The sequence below is a fragment of the Stegodyphus dumicola genome, chromosome 2 (assembly GCF_044657685.1).
Source record: "Stegodyphus dumicola isolate Sdum_Otavi_A_Nest chromosome 2, ASM4465768v1".
NCBI lineage: Eukaryota > Metazoa > Arthropoda > Arachnida > Araneae > Eresidae > Stegodyphus > Stegodyphus dumicola.
In genome coordinates this window covers 25066991-25079653 of record NC_140769.1, presented here as the reverse complement: position 1 = coordinate 25079653, position 12663 = coordinate 25066991, and positions in this window count along the sequence as shown.

Below are 12663 nucleotides of genomic sequence, written 5' to 3'. Positions count from 1 at the left end.
ATTCGACATTAAACCAAACAATTGAGAAAAACCGAGAGGTAATACTTTCTTCTGTCTTATACAGTTTTCTTCCGACCGCCGAGCAATCTCTAGTTCCTTCCACTTCTCGAATTGCTGACGACAAATGAGGCTGGGTACAGTTAAAGTTGCATAAAGAGATCAATTTCAGTATTAGAGGGCCTGGACTAAAACGTCACCAAATAATCGCTCACTTTAGCAAGTTTTTATAATTTCTCGCCAATTTTTGGCGAAACAGTTATCCAAACCCATCGCTAGTCGGTAATATCTCGCCAAATCAAATCTCGCCGTGTATTCTCGTTTTTCCATCAAAGCTTCATCGCTTTCAAGGACATTCATGTTACATAGTACAAAAAATACTACAAATTCACATATAATTTCACTAAAGTTACACAAATATATAGTCACATATATAAAAATTCGTAACAATGTGATGAACAGAGGAAAGACAAATATATACTATATATATGTCGACACTTAATATAGCATCGGGCAATCTAAACAATGCTGCTATAAAAATTTTTGCGATTTTGCTGTCGAAATGTGCATGGCGAAGAAGGCTATACTTAATAATAAAGCTAAAAAGACAAAATAAATGGGTTAGTGGGTTTAACTTCATTTGCAGACTGGTAGACAACGAGCTCAAGAGAGTAAAAAAAGCCTTAAAAAACCCATTTGGGAGACAGTTAAAATGTAAAATCTATTAGATTTTATTTTTTCTTTAATTTTATTTTTTATGTTTTTATGATTACGTGTTTTTATGACTAATTTATTTCAGCTATTAATTGTAAGGTATTTTAAATTATGGTGAAATAATTAGAGGATGTCCTTGTACTAATTAAATAAATAGTTTAACTATAGGCCAACCAGCGGCCGAGCAGTAAAGCCGTTGAACACTGGTATTTGGGTCCGAGGTTCGAATATCGCCTAACGGATGGGCTGCATGGATGCTTTCGTGGTTTTCCCAACTTTTAACGTGTATACGAGCCAGTTTCCCTTAGAAAGTCCTCCACGAAGGCATCCCTTGCCTTAGGCAGGTAGCCCTCAAGGCTTTGCCATAATCACATAAACCAAACCAAACCAAAAGTTAAACAATACTAAAATGCTTGTATTTACTGCGATTATTTCAAATATATTCAACATTATGCTTATGATCGGAAAATAAAAATTTTAATTACTTTCTGAATCTGTTCGATGAAATCGATTAAAACTTATGCAAAATCTACTTAAATCTATTTTCACGTGGAAATGCATTGAAATAGAATGGATAATTGTGTTAAAACAGCCATAAAAGAAGCAGAAGTAATTTATTTCAATTCCTTTCACTTACTCCAAATTTAATCTTCCAAACATGTCTTTTTCAATAACGAAAAACACTTTTCCTCCTCCCCCTGTATAATGACAGAGCAGTAATATTGTCATTACATTAAAATACATTGTATCATCTTTTTTATTTTCACAATGATATCAAAAATCCTAGTTTTAATCGAAGCTAAAGTATTACGTTAAAAAATCAAACTCTTAAGTATTTAAAAATTTACCAGCCATTCGATAATTTATTTAAAGAAGAGAATGAAATCTGGACAAATGACGGGCCATAACATTATTTTTATTTCTTTCTGGCAATGTATAAAAATAAATTCTTTATATAATTCAATTGTTTCGAAAGGGAGGAAGAATATATTTAAAATGGTGTTCGGTTAAATAAACATCAGCTTTATTATTTTTTTTAAATCTTTTTTAATCTCTCAGTGTTTTATTTATTACGCTCCATAGAAGTAAGACGAGATTATAATATTGAAACAAAAGTGAAAATACTGCATTGTTTGTAATACCATAAAAGTTCTATCGTTACGGTAAAAATATAGAAAGATAACATTTGTCACAGAAAGTATTGTATTTTTTACACATTAATGTCCCGTAAGAGACAAATAGTTGAAAATATATGGTCTGAAAGTGTATTATTTCGCATTTCACACATATAGAATTATCAGTTTCTTCTGATTTATTACGAAGTATATGTCTTGAGTTCTGAGAAAATCTAGAACCTTTAAGCTTTTATCATAAAAATAGTATACTAGCGATTTTACGTCAAGAGTGATACAGTTAAAACTGAAGGCTGAATTCGATTCCGGTTTCTTAACGAGCGAATTCTATCATCTATCTACATATACATTTCTGAGTTGAATATGAAATGTCTCTGATATTATTTGAAAGTATTGAAACATAAGGATACTTGCAACGACACATTAAGTATATATAGGACACTCGAGATTAAATATTTCTTGGTTAAATATTTAATATTTATTGTTTAAATATTAGTTTAATTTAATGATGTAAAATGAAGCTGGAAATCACTCATTTTGTGGGATATCAGTTTATTTGAATTAAAGATGTAAAATACGTTTGGTTTGGCTTGGCAGAGCACAGTAAGGCTATCTGCATAAGGGAAGCGATGCCTTTGTGGAGGACTTTCTAAGAGAATTTGGCTCGTATATATGCTACACATGGGGGGAAAGCACAAAACCTGTGCTGCCCACTCTATCGCCTGGATTCGAAACCAATTTGGAACTACCAGTGCTCAGCGATTTTACTGCTCGGACGCTCATGGGTTTACGAAATACGCATTCTTGTAAAGTTAGTCTAAATTAAGATATTAGTCACACGAAAAGATTGATGACTAGTTTGTAAAGCAGTATATTGTGCACATAATTGGCAGTGAAGCATATGCTTTATAACTCCTATAAGACTGCAAGACGAACTAGTTTTTGAACGAATGATCTTTGAAGTAAGATTTCAGTTTTAAAAATATATTCTGTAAGGTCTTACTTTATTTTTCTAACAGTTAATTTTTAGATTTAACTTCCTCATTTTTCATCGTCTTTACTTCCTCATTATCCTGCATACACGTTTCTGCTAGAATGCGTTTACAGTTTTGCGCTTTATGCAAAATAGTGTATGAGCTCCTATTTGAGATGGGGGCTGAGCTACTTCAGTTACAGCGTGTTCTGCCTTACAGCCATGTTCGTAGTTGCTATTAAAGTTAACTATTTTACGGTCGTGCTTATTGCGTGCCTGTTTGTATACGCCGGTGATTTTAGTTAGAAGCAAACTACTCGGTAAACAATTCTGTGCAGCCCCAATAGCAGTTTCAACTTCTCCAACAACTCTGTGCAGCTTAGACTGATTATTCTACTTAAGATTACTTTTTAATTTTTAAGTTCAAGCCTCAAGTGTTAGCTTCCTGTACTCCCAAGTGGGCCATCTGTGAATATATTTAAGTTACAGTAAAATGGTATATAGCAGTTTCAACTTCTCCAACAACTCTGTGCAGCTTAGACTGATTATTATACTTAAGATTACTTTTTAATTTTTAAGTTCAAGCCTCAAGTGTTAGCTTCCTGTACCAAGTGGGCCATCTGTGAATATATTTAAGTTACAGTAAAATGGTATTATCCTTTCTTCTTAGTTGTTACTTACATAACCGAACTTAGCAAATAGTCGCTTAGCTAGAATACTACAAGATATAATTTCACATAACGAAATATAAGCTGTCATGACACCTTTTAGTAAATATGTATGAAACTGAAATTTACGTACCGACTCTCAATCACTACTTTTAATGCATCATTTAAAAAACAAATATCAGTGTGCGGTATATTTTCAATAGCAGATTTAATAGAAAATAACATTCTATACCAGCACAGTAAACGTTATCCCATAAATAAATAACTGATATTATTGGTTACTATAATATAAGCACTGCAAAAGAGAGTTACATTACATTTTTCAATGCAAATTTATAAAACGTAGCAAATGTATCATTTATTCTGGAGAAGCAATAGTAAAAAGCATAGAGTTCGGATTCTAATCTCGACAAATGCTAAAATCAGAAATTTTTACGCAGAGAATTTTATGCAACTCTAAATTCGACGCACTGGTCTTTCTTTTCATCTGATGAAAGTGGTTTAAAATAAGTAATTCTAGCAACTGATTCAGAGACAAATCTCCACATCACAAACCCAGTGCATTTAAAAAAAAATATAGGAAGACGAGCAAGATTTTGCTAGTTATAAATTTCTTTGCAGTTTTCATCATAAGAACTTAAATTTCCTGTATTTACCTAAACTGACACATTGCAAAAATATCGTAGTTGGAAAAATTATTTGATTTACGTGTTAAACTGAGACGTGTTCAAGAGATATTATTCATGCGATGGTTCTGATACAATTGTGCAGAAACAGATCGGTTTAATAAAGCTTAATACACTTATGCCAGATATTCGAGATAATTTTTATATTGTCAGAATATATTGTCAGAATAATTTGCCAAATTTAATATATTGTCAGAATAATTTGTCTCACGTCTAACAATCATTCTTAGATCACCCACTTAATTCGAATGATGGCGCTTCAACTTTATTTTCTTCCACATCTTAGCAAATATTAATTCACCGCGTCCTTTGTGCACATTGTTAATAACATATGAATAAGAAATTTTATAGTATTTATCAAATAGTATTCCTATTCGTTTTTCAGTTCTCCAAAGCACGACTTAGGATATGTATTACGTTTATACATAGCATTGTTCTAATACAGGTATTTTGACACAAAATCGGACTTTTCTGAAATGACATGCCAACGTTTTTCCATATTTCGATTCTACGACTCAAATTATGCCAAACTACTAAGTTTTGTAAAAATCGCAGATTGGTTTTTAAAAAGTTAGCTGCCAAAATTTAGCTCGCACTGTTAACTGAAATTGATGTATATTTATTAATATCTCTTTTTTTATTAAACTTACTTGATTCCTTCTTACAGAATGTCAAATTCTGGCTTAAATATAATTCGCACATTTTTATGATTTATTTTTAAAATTCCCATTTTTAAATATTATTTATAAATTTTTCGAAAGCATTTTGTATTGTAACCTATATGTTTGTTAACATCATCTTATAGTATATGTACACTGCTGGCCGCCGTAAATGCAACACCCTGAAGGAAGCATGCAAATAACATGAAATTTACAACATGCATTAGCGGAGGTGAGATATGCAAAATGATTAGAATTTCAGCGCAGACGCAAATCACGCGCGCCTGTGGCGCCACTTCAATGCACTATTTAAGGCTTGGAGTTTCCGACGATTTCAAGTTAGGCAATTGTGTTTTTCTTGTAGTTTTTTTTTAAAAAAAAAGCGATCAATTATGCCTCGTAGTAAACACCGATCGTCGTTTGATAAAGTATCCGAGTTCGACAGAAGAAGGATAGTGACCTACCGAGAGTGTGAATTATCTTTCAGGGAAATCGGTAGTCGTGTTGGACGAAACCAAGACACTGTAATGCGGATAAGTGACCGTTGGATGCAGGAGAGTAGGACGGACCAACGTGTTCGATCCCATCAACCTCAGTGCACCACTTCTCGTGATGACAGGAACATTGTGCGCGTGGCAGTGACGGATCGCTCAGTCATATCACGAACCATAGCACAGCACGTTCAGTCTGTAACGCATCATCCAGTGTTTGCGCGTACCATTCGACACCGTTTACAGCAGAATGGTCTGTCCGCAAGACGTCCATTGCTTCGTCTACCCTTGATGCAGAACCACAGACGTCTCCGCCGCCAATGGTGCGACGAAAGAAGGATGTGGAAGGCAGAATGGAATGAAATTGTCTTTACTGACGAGTCACGCTTCTGTCTGCAACACCATGATGGTCGGTCTTCGCTTGTGGTGTGAATGGGACGCCCCTTTTTGGACCATAAGATCACTTTGTGATCAGGCGGGTTGGGGCGTTCTAGCAATCCAATCCTACCACGATGGTCGGATTCGAATCTGGAGACACCGCGGAGAGAGGATACTGAACAGCTGCGTTATGTATCACTACATTGGTCCTGCACCGGATATTATGGTATAGGGCGGTATTGGATATTACTCTCGCACTCCTCTAATACGCATTGCCGGTACTTTAAAGCAGTGCTCCGCAACCTTTTCTCACCTGCGACGCACAAAAAATCTTTCTGGAATTTCGTGGCACACCAAAAGCTAATGTATATATGTATTGATTTATACACAAAATTTACAATAAATTTTTGTTTTTAATTTGAAAAATATACAATTATAAGACCATAACATATTTATTTATATGCGATCGTAATAATTATCAATGTGATACCTGCGCTTGCTTCAATGAACACAAAAGTTTTGTATTCGGCTCAATATCTGACAATGCAACACGAAGTTCTTGGTCAAGATTTTTTAAGAATGACCGCTTATCATTTTTAATTAATAATAGAGTTTAAAAACTTTGCTCACATAAATATGTCGTAGAAAATGGAAGTAATGTTAAAATTGCTTTTTCAGAAATATGAGGATATTCTTTTTTAACGTAAATCCAGAAAACATCTAATGGAACTTCGGAGAAGTATAATTTTAAAGTCGTGTCAACCAATATATTTCGTTTAAATTTATGTTAAAAAAAAAGTTATATATTTTTGAGTTCCGAGTTATCACGGAAGTGCCGAAAAAATTCAAATGCTGACACATTTACACTCACACACACAACCACACAACAGTGAAATATATAAAAACATTTAAAATAGACATTATTAAGGGGAAAATTGTCGTTGTGTATTAAATACATGATAAAAAATTGCAAAATGTCAAATACATGTATTTGATTGCGGCACACTTATATCCTACTCATGGCACACCGGTTGCGGAGCACTGCTTTAAACAGCCAGCGCTACATCTCCGAGGTGTTGGAGCCTTCAGGGCTTGCCCACAACCATATTTCAACAGGATAATGCGCGATCACACGTGGCACGCATTGTCTAAGGGTTCTTCGTGAATAGCCAGATTGAATTGCTTCCCTGGCTGGCTCGCTCTCCGGATCGTTCGCTGATAGAAAACATATCGTCCATGGTTGCTGAACGATTGACCCAGATTACATCCCAAACTACCACACCAGATCAACTTCGGCAACGTGTGGAAGCTGCTTGGTCTGATGTAGCCTAAGAACACATCCAAAGTCTCTTTGAATCAATGCTGAGGAGTATGGCAGTGGTAATCTCCAACAACCGCGGCTAGTGGCTACTGATTCTGGAAGGAACCACACTTCACAGAAGTCTGTAAATTTAATAACTTGATAGATGGTCAACATGTTATCTACTAAAATTTTGTTGTGATATCTCTTGCCGTTCTTGGTGTTGCAATTTGGGTGGCCAGCAGTGTATTTCCAGGCACACCTGCAAAGATTAGAGTTTTTTGTTCAAAATTTCCTAACATATACATGAATTTATATATTGACGCGTTTTGAAATTTGGCATATTCGTTATAAGTGATAATAACTACAAACATGGTTTACGCACTTTGTTAAAATTATTTGAAAATATGAACGATGACGCTTTCTCCGCTCGTGTAGAATAATAATAAAAAAAAAAAAAAAAAAAAAAAAAAAAAGGAAAGGAAAGGAAAACGCGTTGTGATGAATTAAGAAGTTCGTCATGTGAATTAAAGTTAGCTCAAACTGAAACAAAAATTGTACCAACATAAATTTATCACAGAAAATTTCAGAATTTAATATTTAGGTGTAATTTGAGTCGTAGAATCGAAATATGGAAAAACATTGGCATGTCATTTCGGAAAAAGTTCGATATTGTGCCAAAATATTTATAATAGAAGAATACTACATATAAATCTAATATGTATCATAAGTCGCGCTTTCGAGACAAGAAAAACGCAATTTGAATTTCGTTAATCGGCCCAGTAGAACGGGAGATATAGTAGGTGTCCCCTCTCTCCCTTTTTTTTGCGCAGTGTACGTTTCATGCATATATCACTAAATGTTTTCTTTTAGACAAGTATATGCCACCTGGTTGTATACTTTTAATCACAGGGAGGAAGTGAAGTGAATATTATCTTTTATTTTGCCTTTGTATATTACTGTCTTGTATCCTATAAGATTGCTCACAATTTTACTTGCATTTTACTAGACCCTACACTTATACCTAATGTATTTATTTTTTATTCACAATTTTTTTCTAATTTTATTCTTTTACAAAAACATTTAATTTCTCTAATTTTACAAAAATCTTTTTTCACTCCGCATTTCATTTTTTAAGCTATTTTAACTATTATGGTTTTTAAACACTGCACTTTTTTTCCAATCGTTGAACTAAACACTTTCTTCTTTAATTTATTCAATTCGTTGAAGTGAAGCGAATAAATACTTCACTTGAACTTAAATTGATAATTTTTTTGGATTCCTAATCCAGGCAATTCGACGTTTTTTCCTTTTCAAATTAATTTTTAACACTACATTTTTTAATGTTAAAGCAGAAGGGTTTTTTTTTTCTAATTATTCTTCCAGAATTTAATCAATTTGATTTTGTAGTTTTCCCAAATTTATTATTTTACACACTTTGGCTCTGCTACTATATAAGTGAATGTATTTTTTTAATTTCAAAAATCTTCTTGCTTTGGAACTTATTCCTCTAATTTACAATAGTTTTGTTTCATTTTTTATCAAATTTTCATATATTTTTTCATGTATTGAATTTCTTCTGTTTTACATGCTCTTGAATTCGGTCCACTAAAATTATCATTCTTACATTCCATTCTTACATTGCTATTATGATAAATGATTGTCACATAAATTACAGTCAGAAAAACATTATACTTACCTCGAAGTTATTACCACGATCAGGTTTCCTTATTGTAGGATTTCTCCGAAACATATTGCATATAATAAAATGATCAGAATTCAACTGTACATTTTCTAGGACCATAAGAGTGAAAGGCTTTGCAGAATAAAATATATTTCCCCAAAGGTGAAGTATTTCTTTTAAAGTATGAAATATGACTAACGGAAAATATGATTCCTTTCACTCTATTGGACTCTACAGTTCCATTAACTAAGATATAGAGAGAAAGGAAAAGTTTATTATTTCTTTTCATATTGTTTCTTGTCTGAAGTTAGCTTCCTTTAGTCGATCGCTGCTGCTGACAGTTTGCCAGCCTTGTAAAAATGTATTATTTTATAAACTATTAGGAAAAATTTCGAAAAATGCCTGGATAACTTTAAAAAAGTAAAAATATGAACAAATGGAAACTTTGAAACTTGGCAAGATGTTATTTAATTCGGTAGTACTTGGCTTACATATTTAGTGTTAATATGAAAGGAGGTTGTCTATGTTTTAGCATTCTTTACGCTTGCCACTTTCATATAGAATGTAGATATCTCTTGTAAAGAATTCAGATAGTAATAATTCTAATTTTTTTATGATTATGGCAATTAGTTCTGTAGACTGCGAAACAATTATTGCCTTTTCTCATGGAAACGAATAAAAGTTTGAGGCAACAACGCCTCTCTTAGACCATTCCACATTCACAGATTACAATTTTTTTTCATTAAAACCTGTAATGAGCTATCCAGTCCGTGCATAAGTTAATGCCAATAAACTTGCAGTATAAATTGCAGGATTTTTTTTTTTTTTTTTTTTTTTACATTTGTTCCTCTTCTTACCCAGATGCGCATTTTCTTAACGTTTCAATTATTAGTCTCTGGTACTTTTCCTATTCATTGTAAAGAAACTTTAATGTGTTACAACCTATTTTGGTAGTTATAAATAAAGGCTCTTATTTGGCAGAAACGATATTTAAATTTAGTATCACGCGGGTTGCGCAAGGCGCATGTCCCCACGAATCATTGTCCACACTTGAGATTCAAGATGATTTTCTTGATGTCCAAATTATCCTTCAACAGCCAACATGCACATTTTACAACGATTTCGGTACCGTTTAAGTAATACTTATAATGCAAAGAGTATGCTTTCAATGTTCGATCAGATAACTTTTTTTTCTACATTATAAATCTGAATCCCGTTTCAAATGACAAAAGGGATTTCTGTAAAATTTAAGTCTAATTTAAGTCTAATTAAAAGTCTAGGTTTAGCTTGCAGTCTGATTCTCGCCGGTCATTCATATGGAGAGCTCCAGGTACCCGTTACCACCAAGAAAACATCATTGAACGACACCGTTAGGGTGGTGCAGGAGTGCTCGTTTGGTGTGGAATTATTCTGGGTTCCAGAACTGACCTGCATGTTCAAATTGAAACCATGACAAGCCAAACCTATCGGGACGTCATTCTGGAACAAAATATACGTTTATTTCGGGGCGCCATGGGCGCACAATTTGTGTTTATTGATGACAACGCCCGTCCTCACCGCGCAAACATCGTAAGCGAATGCCTTCAATCGGAGGATATCACCCGTATGGACTGGCCAGCATTCTCACCGGACTTGAATCCAGTAAAGCACGTGTGGGACATGCTTGGCCGACGAGTTGCAGCCCGTCAACCTCCTCCTACATGTATATCGGAACTTCGGAGAGCATTGCTTTTTGAGTGGTGTAATATCCCCCAAGATCAGATCGATAATTTGATACTCAGTATGCCTAGGCGTTGTACGGATTGTATTGCATCGCTGGGAGATATACAATGTATTAACAATAATACCAACCATGTAATATTAGTTTTTTTGTAAATAGTTTTTTTTTTTTTTTTTTTTTTTTTTTTTAATTTGCTCCAGGGAGAAAAAATCGCTAATTTTTTTAATAATATCAAACATATAGCATCTGTTTTTGCTCTTTACCTTTTGTTTAATAAATAAGCTTTACAAATAAGTCAAATTTGTTCATAATCATAGTGGGTTTGAGTTTATATGGGATTTTTTCAAGAGACCAAAGTCACAATAGTCCATAGGTGAAACCTCAAGGGACGTTTTTGGAATTCGTTGAAAAACTATATATGCAATATCTGTGTCAGTTTTCATTTTTCCATGGAATGGTTTCGAAGTATGGTTTGCTATTTTGTCTGGATGAAGTTTTAGTTTTTGAAAATCATTGCGATAAAAAAAGGGGAATTGTTCTGTAAATATCGAATGGAAAACTATTTATAGCGTGTTGTGTTATTTTTAACATTTTCACCCACTTTTCTTATTTTTAATTTTCCATTGTAAGAAAAACATGTAGCGATCATAAATCTTCATAGTATCTTTCTTTTGAATTGATGGAACCAATTTTGCACATGTTTTCTCTTCGTTTTCGATAATAAACCGACAATTTTTGTTGCAGTCATTTAGGTAAAGCCATGCTTCATCAAGGATTATAATGTATTTCTATTTATATCCTGCTAAATAGTTTCCATACATGATTCTGCAAATTGTTCTCCTTCAGCCAAATGCCTCGGTAGAAGCTGGTAAACGTTATGTTTTTCAGATTTTGAGTTCTAAATCTTAGTTTATTATTTTATCCATTGCTGCTGCTGTATTTAATGACTTTGCAATTAATTTCTGCATCGGCGGATTTTCTCTTGTTACCGAAGACTTAGAAACATTAGAAGCAGTACGTACTTTTTAGAGTATTCATTTGGAGTCGTATTTCCATGTAAAAGTACTGATTCACTTTTTTTTGCCTTTCTGACTAATAGTTTTGCTTATTTTTCACTTAGAAATTTTCATGGTATGCATTTCGCAACGTTTCTGAATTATGGAATAGGCATATCCATCTTCGGAAAGAGCGAAAACATTTCTTGAATCTACACCTTGTTTTTATACGACATTTTGAAAGACGAATAAATTTAAAAGAAGCCTATGATATTTTCTCATTGCCAATTATGAATTGTTGCCAGAAATAGCTATTCCAAACCATTTTTTTTCTTTTAAAATTTCTTACCGAAATCGTTCCAAATTGTGGAAACAACCTCTGCATGCATAATTTGTTTTCTGCTGGCTGATGCAATGACAGAAAATTTCGAAATTTCTTCTAACTAGCTGAACAAAACAATCGTGACCTTTGATATCTTTTTCGTAAGTCCTTGAAATTCCCATTATGTCTTAATTTCTAGAAATTCGGAGATAATATTTGAAAGATTTAATTCCTTGAACTGGTCTTCGTAGTTAACATGAAGCGAGAAAAGAATATTTTAGCATAATGAATCCCCTTCATTTGCAATTCAGTAACCCAATTTTTAGTAGGGAAACTTTCAAACAAATTCCTGAAAGCTTTCGATTTTATTTGAATATTCTTCGATAGCATGATTTCTTTTTGTTATGATACTTCAGTTTAGTTTCTCAGTGTTGCTGATGTAGTTTTCTGAAGTTTAAGGAGAACTCGGTCTTTGGTGTTCCATGCAGATATGAAAAATTTAACTCATAATTTTCTGTTTAAAATTGTGATTATATTTGAGTTATGATTATGGAACTTATTCTCCCAAAATTCAATGTAATTTTGTAAATTAGAATAAAAATGTGTAGTAGCAGCAAATTTGGAAATTTGGATAGCTTTTCCCTGTCAGTTTTTATATATGTTTATACACAAAAATTTTAGAATGTTCTGTAATGTTAGAATGATTCTGGTTTTGATGCAAAAAATCTTGAAGGTTCGTTGTGTACATCCTGTTTAGAATTAATTTTTCCCCAGTAAAAAATCTTGTAAGGCACGAAATAAGAGAAAATCACTTGGGTCAATATCTGGTGAGTAAGCAGGATGTGACGAAAGCTTCCAATTAAATTTCCTAATTTTTTGCAGCGTTGTCCGAGCCGTATGCGGTCTAGCGTTATCATGATGAAACAACACTTTCTTGATATTC